General features: G+C 46.1%; 1 long non-coding RNA gene across 1 annotated transcript; it reads left to right on the top strand.

The window, feature by feature from the left end:
• The first annotated feature begins 1,750 nt into the window (after nucleotides 1-1,750).
• On the top strand, nucleotides 1,751-6,809 carry LOC138532519 (uncharacterized). Its single transcript, XR_011284858.1, has 2 exons — nucleotides 1,751-1,843; nucleotides 6,161-6,809. It is a non-coding gene; the product is annotated as an uncharacterized lncRNA (long non-coding RNA).
• The last annotated feature ends 7,421 nt before the right edge of the window (nucleotides 6,810-14,230 follow it).

Raw genomic sequence — 14,230 nt, 5'->3', positions numbered from 1 at the left:
TTTCACTGAAAAACTACATTTACCAGAAGGAAAAGTAATTTGAGCCTAATCTCCATATGGTTTGCAAATGTGCTTTCAAGACACACAACAAAATGTATTTTGTAATAATAAGGTCACCTACTTTTAGTCATCTTTTTTTCTTCATTCACATGCGGCTGCCAGAGCGACTGCAACTTTCTTCTTCCCCTGCTCTCTACTATTATGCCTGCATGCACGTGCAAAGGTAAGCCCCTCACCACTGGGCTCCCACACGAGGCGCGCATCGGCACATTGACTTTGTTGAATATTGCAATAATTGTGCCTGCATAGACATCTTATCAGCGAGAATGTTTAAACACTGTTGAGCTTTGATAACGCTCTGTTTGTTGCCGCATTGCATTTTACCTGCCTTATGTCCATGGATTTTTGCCATTCTAAGATGGTCGTTTCCACTGCCTGCACCAGGATGCTGGGCACGGTGCTGCTGGGTATATGGGATTGGCTGGGGCTGTCTACATCTGGCCCAATGGGAAGGCCGGCAGGCTTGGCCGGCCCTCCTAACAAGGCCAACTCCTAAGGCCCTGTCTACCCCTGTCCATGACGGTCGTCTGTGTGTCCGTATGCTCCCCAACCCCCTTGATCGCCTGTATTTCCATATGCTCCCCACACCCCCTTGGTCGCCTGTGTGTCCGTCTGCTCCCCCCCCCCTTGGTCGCCTGTCTGTATGTTCCCCAACCACTTGGTCGCCTGTGTGCCTGTATGCTCCCCAGACCCCCCCTCCCCCCTTGGTCGCCTATGTATCCGTATGCTCCTCAACCCCCCTTGGTCGCCTGTGTGTCCGTACGCTCCCCACCCCCCCTTGGTTGCCTGTGTGTCCAGATGCTCCCCACCCCACCCCCCTTGGTCGCCTGTGTGTCCGTATGCTCCTCACAACACTCCCCATTGGTTGCTTGTATGTTTGTATGCTCCTCACCCCACCTTGGTCGCCTGTGTGTCCGTATGCTCCCCCCCCTTGGTCGCCTGTGTGTCTGTATGCTCCCCACCCCCCTCCCTGGTCACCTGTGTGTCCATATGCTCCCCACCCCACCCCCCTTGGTCGCCTGTGTGTCCGTATGCTCCTCAGAACACTCCCCATTGGTTGCTTGTATGTTTGTATGCTCCCCACCCCCACCTTGGTCGCCTGTGTGTCCGTATGCTCCCCCCCCTTGGTCGCCTGTGTGTCTGTATGCTCCCCACCCCCCTCCCTGGTCGCCTGTGTGTCCGTTTGCTCCCCACCTCTCCCTGGTCGCCTGTGTGTCTATATGCCCCCCCCCTTCCCGGTTGCCATGCAACATGTGGCTGGCACCATGTATTTTCCAATCTTTATGTACTTATACTGTAACCTTAAGCATTGTATGTACTTTTGCTCTGTAATCAGCAAGTAAAAGCTCCTTGACACCTCAGGGTTTTGGGCGCTATATAAGAACAGTAAATAATTTAAATAAATAAATAAATAGAGAATATCATTTAACTGTGCTGCTTATAACAGAGGGTGTTTTAAAAAAAAAGTGTTTCTGAGGAGAGTGGAGTTAAATTTGCTTGTGTGAGCAGCAGCTTATTGTAAAATATTTTTATTTTAGCACTGTGTATGTATAGTAATGCTATTCTGTTGCATTTTTTACTTTGGAGACCTAACCACTTCGTTTTGAGTGAGCGCTGTTACTTTCTGCTCATTGCAATGGGAGGCGGCCTGTTTTCGGCTTGTTTTGGAGGGGCATTGAGCTTTTTTTTGTTGGGCCTGGCAACGTGGGTAGCAATGGCGGCGGAAGAAGATACGGCGGAGGTGCTGGTGGGCTCGAAAAACAGGATAAATACCACACAAAAGGTAAGTGACCACGCGCTTATTTATGTTCGCGTCGTTAGGTAACACAGACACACATGTTTCAGTTTACATCGATGCGTGTGACTAGTGGTCTCTTTACAATTACTCGTGATAAATGCAGCTTTGTTTTTTATTTTTCCAGCTTTCTTTCAATGGTCCAATTTGTTTCATTTTTTTGCCTCGGAGAATATGATTTTCATCTCAAATCAATGGCGCCTCAAAATGCCCTGGTTTGTAGCAACTGCTAATTGTGTACATGTGGATATTTACTTTTTCGCATGCCTGAAAATTCAGCAAATGCAAAACGCATTGTCCCCAAAGCCCGCAATAGCTTTTCAGTCATCAGCCCTCGCAAGCACACAGACGCCCACAGCCACAAGGTTTACTGCTTCCCACGCCGATGGATGGTGGCTTTTCCGCCTGCCGCATTGCTTGTTTTTAAGTATGCAGTTTTATTCACATTCGTGCCATATCTGCGCACACACAAATACTAGGGATTCCAAACACAGCTCCAATCTTTTAAAATAAGCAGCCGTCATAACTCGTGCGCCATTTTACGCATTTGTGTTTTGTGAGCAGCTCTGCATGCCTAACGAACAAGAAAGGAGCCACACATCCAGCCTATAGTCAATATTAGCATTTTCTGGACTCGGCGTCAAGACTGGAGTAAATGATAATTTTAGTATGTGACTTTAGGGCAAACTTTCCAGAAAACCCTTATATTTCCTCTTTCATAACGGGAGTGTTTATAGCAGAACAGGACAGAGGCTGCATAATCAGGTAGACATGAAGCAGAGGATATAAACCGCCTCTAAAATCAACAGAATAATAGAGGGGATAAAAACAACAGAGAACACTTGCTTCAGAGTTCAGACCCTGTACAGGCAAGAGAGAATAGACTGTTTAAAAACCGAGCAGGTTCACGGGAGAGGACACCATTTCAGAACAGAGCACGTTCACATAAAAGAATGAACTATGTGTGTGGGGGGAAAGGTATAGCCAACAGCAGCCAAAGAAATCCTACGATCGCCCGGTGTGTTAGCAGCTTGTGAAGTGAACACCATCGAAATGCTAACAATTGCAGCATGACTGCGTAGGAAGACACGATCTGCCTCTTTACCCACGCCCCGCTGCACCCCTCGAAGTTTCAGTCTATTCACTTGTTGAACTTTTGTATAGTGCCTGGACAGCAGGAGAGGTTTCCAGGTCCTCGGCCCCCAGTCTAATGCCTGTTCTCGAGGGACAATACGTGGTGCATTTTCTTCAGTGGTGCATGCATGCTTCTACCAAACATGCTGCCCCACTGCTGCGGAAATAGCCACCTTGATTGGTTACTGCCGCATAGCGTTGCAGCATGCACAATCAGACTTCTTGTGTGGGCTGATAACCAAAAGCCTATCTATGTGACCCCTGAGCTTCGATTGGTATTGGTAGATATGGGTGAGGTGGGGTGTGCATGGTAGTGTGGAACAGAAGGTGAGAGAGGCAGATTGTGTGGTTAAGTGGGATGAGGTGACATTGGATGGTTTAGAGAGGGGTATGGTGTAGAGGGGTGGAGTAGGTGCATAGAGAATAGTAAAGCATACTCGAGCAACAGTGGGAATGGGAAGGGATGGGACAGCAATGCGTGACAAAGGATGGATAGGGTAGAGAAGTACAAGGAGGGGTGGGTCAGGGTTAGAAGAGGTTAGAAAGTTTGGCCCGGTTAGGGATCGTCACAAATGGCACAGAAATCACCCCAACTCTCTCAGGCAGTTTAAAGCTTTTTATTGAAGGTTTGGTAGGCCCTAAGACTCTCTTTCTCGTTTTGTAATTAACCCCCTCCCTAACCCACACATCCTTAAACCTGTAAGGCAAGACCTCCAAACAAGGAAAACCAATCCTCTTAGGTTAAAAGCTTGGTGCACCTCTTTGCAAGGAAACACATTTATTTTGTATATTTTGTATACCAGAACGGAAAAGGTGATGGACTGTCACCAAGTTATATAGTGCCCACTGCCAGTTTCCCTAGGCACACACGCACACGCTCTGCAGGTCATTGAGGTGCTTAGGTTGCAAACACGTATCTTTTTCAGTGGCAGTGCCTTTCATGTGCATAATAGGACAATTAGAACTCAAATGGAAGTTTGTGACAAAGAAGCTGCACATCTACGTTTGTTTATTACACAACTTCTTGCATGTCTTAAATCGCTGAAAATACAGTGGGGTTAAAGAGATTTTTCAGGTTGACATTATTTTGCATTCTGGGACTTATAGTTTACCATTCAGGATGTGAAAATTAAAGCCACAAGGAACATTTCCACCCACCTCTGCCCAAACACACACTCCTTGGATCCCCTTAATTGAAGCTATAAACGGGCCACTGGTGTAATAAAAATGTCTTAACCAGGTCTGCCCCCACCCACTCAATTTATAAGCACTATATGTGGTTCTGTTGAAAACAAGCATTGGCAAAGCCAACAGTTTTGGCTCGTGTATAAGTATTAGGCATTTGCCAGGCACTACTGTTATATGCACAGATGCTCGCTCCATTTTGCAGTTGCTACCACTGATAGCCAGTTAATGCCACTAAAGCAGTGCCTGCCTGGCAACTGCCTTTCCAAGCCTACACAAAACCCCAAACTATTGGCATTGCCAGTGCTTGTTTTTGGGCGGTATTTATTACTCTACAAAAAAATAGAGATACCATTATTTATGCTGGCTATAGGCAACTCTTCTACTGCAGTGGAATCACACTGTTGGACACAGCAGTGGCAGATGTTGTGTTGTGTTACAAGCATAACATCCAAACCATCTCTAGTCAATATAATTAAATATTATATTAGCATCATCTTTTAAAGAAAACTATCAGCATGGAAACACGACAAAATGCAATTCCTAGTTTTAATGCAGTATGCGCATTGTCGCAAGAGCATTTCTGCACATATTCACTGTCTATGCCAAGTTTGTCCAAGAGTTTCTTAAATAAGTCTACAACACAACAGTCAGAAAAAAACACTGGACAACATTCTTGGTAGAGAGTTTATGCAAGGGATGCATCATCTTGATGAATTAGATGGGGCAATTGACAATTTAATAAGATAGCTCATTGAGTTGGGCACTTTCTCAAACAGTTGTGCATAATCTGCAAACGCAGGTTCGGGCTCAGGGCAAACCCAGACTTGTATCAGTCCAATGTTAATAAATTATGTACATATACATCTGATGATAATATTAATCAGGTGTTAGAGTAAAGCAATATTTTAAACACAGCATCCTTAACTCAAATATGCCACAATAGAAGAGATTAACATAAACGCAGGGACCAAATATACCAAAGGATCTTTCCAAACCATTACTATTCAAATGCAAAGTGCTGGATTGCAATGAATACAATTGAAATGGCAGTTGCCGTTGTAAATTATACACATTGCAATCCCTCCTAAATTCCAAGGTAACTTGGGTGGGAAGTGAGTTTGGCGCGTATGTGTCATGTGTGTAGATATCCATTTCCTGACTGTTTTCTCACATGGAACACTAGAGATTGATTTTGCTGGTGCGCACATTGCTTCACAATTGATCTCTTGGGCCCCCCCTCTTCTCTCCTTCCTCTCCCCTGTCACACCTGATGAGGTATCTAGACCAGTCCTGGTACCTGCTCACCCTGCCACCCACTCGCACTACCTCTGGGCTACCCCTTGCACTGGGGTCTGTATCTGTACCCATACAGCCCCCCCGCCCTTTATCTTTATGCATTTATCAGACACACCCTGTCTGCTGTCTTATCCCAGCACTTGCCACTTGTTGGCTGCACTACCACTGTTTGTTGCCTTTATTATTTATTTATTTTCTATTTATCCGTTTCTCCTCTGCTCCACACTTCCCTCTCCCCCCCCCTCCATGCACTTTTCCCCTTCCCCCTGCCCCTGCGCAATCTCAATGTCACCTGGCCTAGTAGTCTGTCTTCCCTCAGTTTCCCCTCCCTTGCCTCGTCATGCCTTGAAACACTTGTGTATAGGCGCGTTATAAATGCCATATCATATCTATGTCTTAGCACAATCTGAATTGTCGTCAGGCCGAGTACAATAGTTAATTTCACATCCTTACTGTTCATGGCCTGTAAGAATGTCATTGTATTTTCCCTTGTTCCCTCCCTTGCCTTGAAGCGCTTTGAAACACATTGTGTATAGACGATATATAAATATACGATCGTATCATGAACTGCTTTGCTCACATAGCCTGCATCCTAGTTGCTATGTTTCATAAAGTTTATAGCGGCGACTAGTTGTACTTTGCTTGCTCTTATAAAACTTTTTACACAAATCTTTTTTTGCATTTCAGAATTTATCCATGTTAAAGCCAGGGAAATGGGCTTTCCAATACTCTCTGCATCCGAGTACAGAAAAGCCCTTCAAAATAAAATTGGGAACTACCGGATGAAGAAGGAGCCAGACCTGGTCTTTTCTACACCAGTGTAGTTGGGCATTCCCTTGCTCCCTGGGCTGGACCCCACCTGACTCACTTGCTTTCTGGGCTGGGCCTGGATAATTGTGTGACTCCCTGGACTGGTTCTGTGTCCCCTCTCAAACTTGCTCCCTGGGCTGGACCCCACCGGACTCACTTTCTCCCGTGGCTGGGCCCCACCGGACTCGCTTGCTCCCCGGACTGGGCCTGGATACTCGTGTGACTTTCTGGACTGTTCTGGTTCCCCTCACCCTTGCTCCCTGGGCTGGACCCCACCGACTTGCTTTCTCCCTGGGCTGGGCCTGTATACTCGTGTGACCCCCCCCTGGACTGGTTCTGTGTCCCCTCTCACCTTTGCTCCCTGGGCTGGATCCCACCTGACTGGTTCTGGGTCCCCTCTCACCCTTTATTTTTAAATTGTAAGCACCCGTTTTTGGGATTGCTACAGTCGTGTTTTTGTGCTATGTACACAGTGTCCGATTGAACCTCTGCTTCTTTTTAATAAATATAGTGGGAAGAAAAAAAATGTGTTGCTTCTTTTTAAATATAGTTAATATGCCATTAAATGGTCTTGACTTTCATGGCCATTTTACCTAAATGACTGTGACCTAATAAGTCATCACTATTGTTATAAAAGCAATTCAAAATGCAACACTGTGAAATGGGTAGTAATTAAGTCACAGTGACGCTTTTAAAGCCCAATTCAACAAGGTGAGCCAAATGTGTTTTTAAGCATTTCTTTTCAGGATTATAGTAAACATTATTTTTGTTAAACTCCTAAAAAAAAAGTCCAGCTCATAAACCGAAACAATGCCTATATTGTTAAAGGATATTTTGAGGATTGCTTTGTTTTTTTTATTTGTAAAGTATTATTTGGTGACTACATTAATTGCTTTTGAATTTCAAAAGGTTTATTTGGGGATTGCATTGCTTTTGGATTTCTACGAGGAAGGATTTATAAATAACATATTTCGGGTGCATTAAGCCAAAAGGAAGCCAGATGTAATCTGTTGCTTTTGGATTTATTTAGGGATGGCACTGGTTTTGGATTTTTATAGGATTGTTTGGGGATTGCATTGTTTTGGGATTTTTGCTGGATTGAGCATTGGATTGCTTTTGGATTTTTATAGTTTGGGGGTGGATTATTTGTGGATTGGATTGCTTTTGGATTTATAGTGGATTGTTTGGGGATTGGATTGTTTTTGGATTTTTAGTGGATTGTTTGGGGATTGGATTGTTTTTGGATTTTTAGTGGATTGTTTGGGGATTGGATTGTTTTTGGATTTTTAGTGGATTGTTTGGGGATTGGATTTTTAGTGGATTGTTTGGGGATTGGATTGTTTTTGGATTTTTAGTGGATTGTTTGGGGATTGGATTGTTTTTGGATTTTTAGTGGATTGTTTGGGGATTGGATTGTTTTTGGATTTTTAGTGGATTGTTTGGGGATTGGATTTTTAGTGGATTGTTTGGGGATTGGATTGTTTTTGGATTTTTAGTGGATTGTTTGGGGATTGGATTGTTTTTGGATTTTTAGTGGATTGTTTGGGGATTGGATTGTTTTTGGATTTTTAGTGGATTGTTTGGGGATTGGATTGTTTTTGGATTTTTAGTGGATTGTTTGGGGATTGGATTGCTTGGATTGTTTTCCACTGAGGATTGCTAATTAACATATTTCAGGGTGCATGAAGCCAAAAGGAATCCAAAAGCAATCCACTGAGTACAATGGGAGTTTCTGGAGTTAAAGAGGATTTAAAGAGGATTTAAATGTTTGGGAAAATCCAGTAGCAATCCACTTTCAATCCAGATTTTTTTGGTAGGGACGGACGGGGTGAATTCCATGGGTTTCACGGCGATGGTAACAGTCCCGCGATGCACCCGGAATCTAGCACATCCAAGCCACCTTCGCCCGGCAGTGCTGTCAGGGAAGACGCTGCCCTTTAAGGACCACCTTGCCGAACGCTGCCCACCCTACCTACCCTTTCACTTCTGCCAGCCTGCCCCACCACACACCACTCACGGGAGCTTCCCTCCATGTGCACCTGCTCCCATCTGCCACTGCTTGCCAGCTGGCTTTGCACTGCTGTAATTCTCCTGCATGCATTCATACGAACGAAGTATCCAACTTCACCCCTCGTTGCCTTTAAGCTTCAACAAAAGCCAGCAAGTACATCGCAACTGGAAAACAGGGACACTCTCAGATGTTCACGAAAACTGACCAAGAGTCCCATTGGAAACCCTGCATAACTTTAATTTCCAGCCGCGGGGGGTCCCGTGTCACTGAACTGCAGTCCCTGTCTCTGTGCTCGACGCGAGCGCAGAATCTGTGCATTTTGGACACTTACCATATGCGTGATGTTTCCTGCTCATCTGTATTACATTGGGACGTGCTCTTCCCATTTCTTCGCCTGGCACACATTGCGTTTTTGTTGTATTTATTTGTTATTTTTGTCTGCCATTTCTACCAGAAAGGCAGCACCCGGGACAACAGTACATGCAGCAAGATGCTTGCTTCAGCGTTCTATTGATTGCATGAGTGAGAGGGAGTCAGCCGGGGCCCCTGTGCATGGAATCAGGACTATCTGTGACCAAGGAACAGACCTAGACCTGATGAGCATTGGGCTATAGGCCAGGACCTCCACAGGTGCAGGGCACATATTTACATGTGTATGGCGCTCAGGTGGTGCAGGCAGGGCGGTCCGATAGTGAAGCGATCAGTGGGGGTGGAGGGTGCCCCAATGTAGGACGGCAAACAGTGCTGGTCATTGAGCCGGCTCTCGCCGAATCCGAGATCCGGCACCAGATGTGTAGCCGGATCTCGGGATCCGGCCAGAGTCAGCCACCACAAACCCCAAACGCATGCTTTGCACTGGGTTACATGGAAAAAAAATGGAAAAAAAACTCTGCAACAGCAGAACGCTCATGGCGGCAATGAGCTGCTCTCTGCCCCCACTTCCCCTCCCCTCCTACAGGACTTTGATCCAGGTCACAGCTGCAGGACAAGCAAACTGTAACTTCCTTTGGTGACACCCTGCTTGGGGTCACCAGTGGAAGTTACGGTTCTCGGCCACAACCCGGTTTATTTATTTATGTAATGTTTGTCGGATCCATGGACCCAGATTATTTATTTATGCAAGGTTTGTCGGACACAAGTTAGTCTGATGCTTGTATCCGACAAACCTTGCATAAATAAATATATATATACAGGTATCCACAAACATTGCATGAATAATAAATAGCCCTATTAACATTGGTACAATGACACATGATGCAGCCACCCAACTGCTCTCAGAGGGGAGCTGCAGGAGCTGTGCGGATGCGGTTCAAATAAAATAAAACGTTAATTCTGGCGAACAGAAATAACCCTGTTTGAATAGTACCCAATGGGGAGTTTCTTTTTAATAAAATGGGATGCAAATTGTGTATTTTAAATAATATTTACTCAGCAACACTGGTCAAAACTATTATCTGCACAGTGAAGTAACTCATCACCAGTGCCATGGAAGTGGTTTAAAGTGGAATTCATATATGAAGAAATTGCACTGTTTTAAACTATTATTTTGGACATTTCCTTTGATCGGAGGTCAACTGCCAGCTCCGCCCCCAACCGTGCCTCCTTAGGCACCGCCCCACCAAACTCCACCCCCATCCCCACCCAGACCTTGAGGGATCCCCCACCACATTTTTTCCATTTCCACCACTGGCTTGATCTTGAGTAGATCCATACAGTGGATTGTTTGATGGCCGTGTGGAGAGCAGGCAAGAAGAGGGCCATAAACTTTGGTGAGAGTTTAGGAGCATTGCGCTGTAGGGGAAGAGTGTAGAGCGATACAGTCCACAATGTAATTGAGGGCCAGGTCATGAGCCGGTTTGAAGACTAGGAGTAGGAACATGAAACGGTGCGATTTTGCCTTGAAACCTATTCGCCGTGATGTTGATGCATCAGGGTGTGACTGGGTCTAAGTAGATTGTACAGGGTGCCTGTAGCAAATCTGAGTACTAGAGCAGCAATTTATTTATTTATTTTTGCATTTATAGCAGCGTACAAAGCCCTGAGGCATCTAGGTGCTAGTTACAGTGGACATGGAATTACAATATGTGGTGTTACAGGCATGTTCCATGTGCGGTGCATGGCTGAGAAGTCATAATCGGGTAGATTGCAGGTGGGTTACATATGCAGCACAAGGCTGAAGGAGAAAATTAGGTAGGTTACATGTGCAGCACGAGGCTGATAGTCAAAACTAGGTAGGTTGCAGGTAGGTTACATAAGCAGCACAAGGCTGATAGTCAAAACTAGGTAGGTTGCAGGTAGGTTACATAAGCAGCACAAGGCTGATAGCCAAAACAAGTTTGCTGTGATGAGATGATTGAGATTGCTGTGAAAGGGGACCCCACATTGGCTGATCTTGGGAGATGGCGGGATCAGGTCTGGAGGAAGGGAGTTAGGGTGTGGGAGAGCAGGGCTGGCCTTACAGGAAGAGTTAAGTATCAGACAGCCCAGAGCCATCCATGGAGAGAAGGTGCAGGGGCACTCTACCATGCTCTCTTTGAATTGTGTGCCACCAGTTCAATTTGATATACACTGTTGTGACTAATTAGTTTGATAGTTGTTATATTGATTCTGCCTTTGTGAGACACCACCCTTTGTTGTTACTTCTATTTCTAGCCCAGGTGTCTACGAACTAAAGAGGTACACCCAACCTAGAGTGAATGATATGTTTTAATTTTCCTTTCATAGTTTCTTAGCTGTAGAGCTATGGCTGCTGATGGTAGGCTAATTTGTCTGTAGGAGGTGTGTTAGGTCAAAAACAGGAGACAAACATGGTGGCATTGTTAGTGACGCTCCTTTATTCTTCACAAATAAAACCTGAATTGTCCCTGAGTATACGTTTCTAGTCTAAAAAAGAAAAGATATCCGAAAGGGTGCTCGTCAGGATGTGTGTACACAACTTAGAAAGTCCTCCGTAATCAATATAAGATGCACTTAGGAGCTTAGCTCAAGCAATGGAATGGTGGCTGGTTTCTGACCCCCACCCTTATATGTTTCTCTCAATGGTTCTACGTGATTTCGCCGACCTATTTTTGATCGTGGTACTTTTCATCGCCGGATTTTACATCGCCAGAAACCCTGTTTTTGGTTTTTTTTTTTATTCTGGGGGGGTTCCCCCCAACACCCACCTACTATTATAATAATACCCCAACCCCAACAAAACACCCCCCAAAATAAAAAATAAAAAAACGGGGTTTCTGGCGATGTAAAATCCGGCGATGAAAAGTACCACGACCAAAAATAGGTCGGCGAAATGCGTGTATACCCTCTCAATATGGCTCCTTGCACTTGTCACAATGTCCAAGGATGAGTGTCTTGAAGTGTAGTTAGAAAAACAGAGTTTGGCTTGAGGGTAATCCCTCATACCCAAAAAACAGAGGAGTCCAGAAATGTGATTGCTGCTTTTATTAATCCAAGCAGGGATACGCACATGGATTCTACAGCTCCAAATGCACTCTCAGCTCATTACAGGCGGGCAGTGAGTTTTTAAATCTGCTGTGACCTCACAACCAAAAGATTAAAGGTGAAATGGGATTGGGGGCACAGTATAGGCATAATTACAGTCTATAGAGGACAGATAATTTGATTTGTCTGGCTAGATCTGGTAGCTCCACCTTGCACCCCCAACCACGTCAGTGCAAGACTTGTCAGTTTAGGAAATTTACCAGTATGTGAGCAAAAATGATGGGTGGGGAAGGTGAGCTCAGAGCACTGCCTGCTTCCCACAATTGTTTCACCACTCTGACTTCCCAGACCATGAGCAAGGAAACTCCATCTTCATGTTGTGTTGTAAATTTTTAATCTTCTGTCTTCAATTTGATGGGAACTATCTTATCTGTCTGAATGGGCTTTGTTCCCCAGCTCCAGGTCACGTGTTCATGGACCATAAAAATGATTTTCTCTGCTGACATTTATGAGGGATTTCGGCCTTTTTGTCCTTGCAGGTGTTGCATATTTTCAGCTGACTCAAGCTCTCTCACCCAGAGTCCTTGGTAGGGCTGGACATGCTGCCAGGCTTGTTTTGCGTCTCTCAGAAAAGTCAGTGTATCAGGCCTCTGCCCTGTGTTTTGAGCTTTCCCAATTCTTTCCAATGCAGTTGTGGTTTCCATTTTGCTTTCATGCATGGTAATTGCTTTTTCGGTATCAGCAAGCTGTACATGTGTGTTGTTTTGCACCTGGCTAATGTCTCTGCGAATGGGTTCAGCCATGTTGCCTTTTCATGATTACTTTGGTGATGTCATTCGGGTATGGTCTGTGGGGCTGCTTCAGTGGGTTTCATCTGTCATCTTGGGGGTATACTTCGGAAGAGGGGGGAGTTTGAGACCCCCTCAACAGTCTTTTCAGTCAGTCTTTCTTTTACGCCATTCCAACAAATCCACACACGTGAGTCTGTTTATCTTTCCTCCCCTCTGGGAGCCGTCTGGTCTTTGTCCTCAGCAAGGAGGGTATATATGGTGCTCCTGACCAGGAAAGGTTCTGGGCTTTGTAGCAGTGATCTTTTATAAACTGCTTTTTAGAACAGTGTACTGATAATGTGCAGAATGCTACCTCCCCTGTTTACCTTGGTGTCAGGTGAATAGAGTCCTGTTTGGATTCTGAAAGGTATGCGTTGGGTCAGAAGTGTCATGAATGAAGTTCCGCCATTTAAGATTCATGCTGTCCATTACACATTCATACTGTTTCGTTATTTGCTGTAATACTTTAAAGCTTCTTTGCTAGTCAGCAGTCTGAAGGGCGAGTGTTGCAGGGAGTAGCTGCTTGCTTTAGTTTTATTTTGGCCCGTTTGTGTTGGGCCCAAGACCCTTCCCAGGCCCCTCAGCTCCCCGATCCCACCCTACGCCCTCTTCCTGATTCCCATCCCTCCCGCCGCCCGACCCGCCCCCACTCCTCCCATTCATCCGTGAGTGTGTGCCGCGAGTCTAGTGACTCGTTTTGTCCACACCGGCTCCTTTGCCATCTGCAGCACAGTGAGAGTTGCAGGCAGTAGCTGCTTGCTTTAGTTTTATTTTGGCCTGTTTGTGTTGGGCCCAAGACCCTTGCCAGACCCCTCAGCTCCCGGATCCCACCCCGCGCCCTCTTCCTGATTCCCATCCCTCCCGCCTCACGACCCGCACCCCCTCCTCCCATTGGTCCATGAGTTTGTGCCGCGAGTCTAGCGACTTGTTTTGTCCACAACGGCTCCTTTGCCATCTGGAGCACAGTGAGAGTTGCAGGCAGTAGCTGCTTCCTTTAGTTTTATTTTGGCCCGTTTGTGTTGGACCCAAAACCCTTGCCAGGCCCCTCATCTCCCAGTCCCACCCACGCCCTCTTCCTGATTCCCATCCCTCCCGCATCCCCAACCCACCCCCCTCCTCCCATTGGCCCATTGGCCCGTGTGTGTGTGCCGTGAGTCTAGCAACTCGCTTTGTCCACACCGGCTCCTTTGTCATCTGGAGCACGGTGAGTGTTGCAGGCAGTAGCTGCTTGCTTTAGTTTTATTTTGGCCTGTTTGTGTTGGGCCCAACCCCCTTGCCAGGCCCCTCAACTCCCCAATCCCACCCCGTGCCCTCTTCCTGATTCCCATCCCTCCCGCCTGACGACCCGCCCCCATCCTCCCACTGGCTCTCCCAACTGGTCTTAACTGGCCCTCCCAGGGCAGCCCCTGGCTAAGGACCCTGAGGCAAAGGACGGCTCCAGATCGTATCTGCAGGTATCCGCAGGAGAAGCAGGAATCCAGCGCCCACCAAAAAGTAAGTGTGGCAAGGGGGGGGGACTGAAGCAATTACCTCACGCCATACTACCCTCCCACTCAACCCTAAAAGCCCTACTGCTGTAAACTCCTGCACCTAAACTCTACTCCCAACAACTTTGAGCGCACCTGATTTGTTCCATCCAGTTGAATATCACTTCTAGATAGTCTA

The sequence above is a fragment of the Ambystoma mexicanum genome, chromosome 1q (genome assembly GCF_040938575.1).
Source record: "Ambystoma mexicanum isolate Mex_15411 chromosome 1q, UKY_AmexF1_1, whole genome shotgun sequence".
NCBI lineage: Eukaryota > Metazoa > Chordata > Amphibia > Caudata > Ambystomatidae > Ambystoma > Ambystoma mexicanum.
Note: the sequence above shows the minus strand (reverse complement) of the source record. Positions and strands in the feature narration are given on the sequence as shown.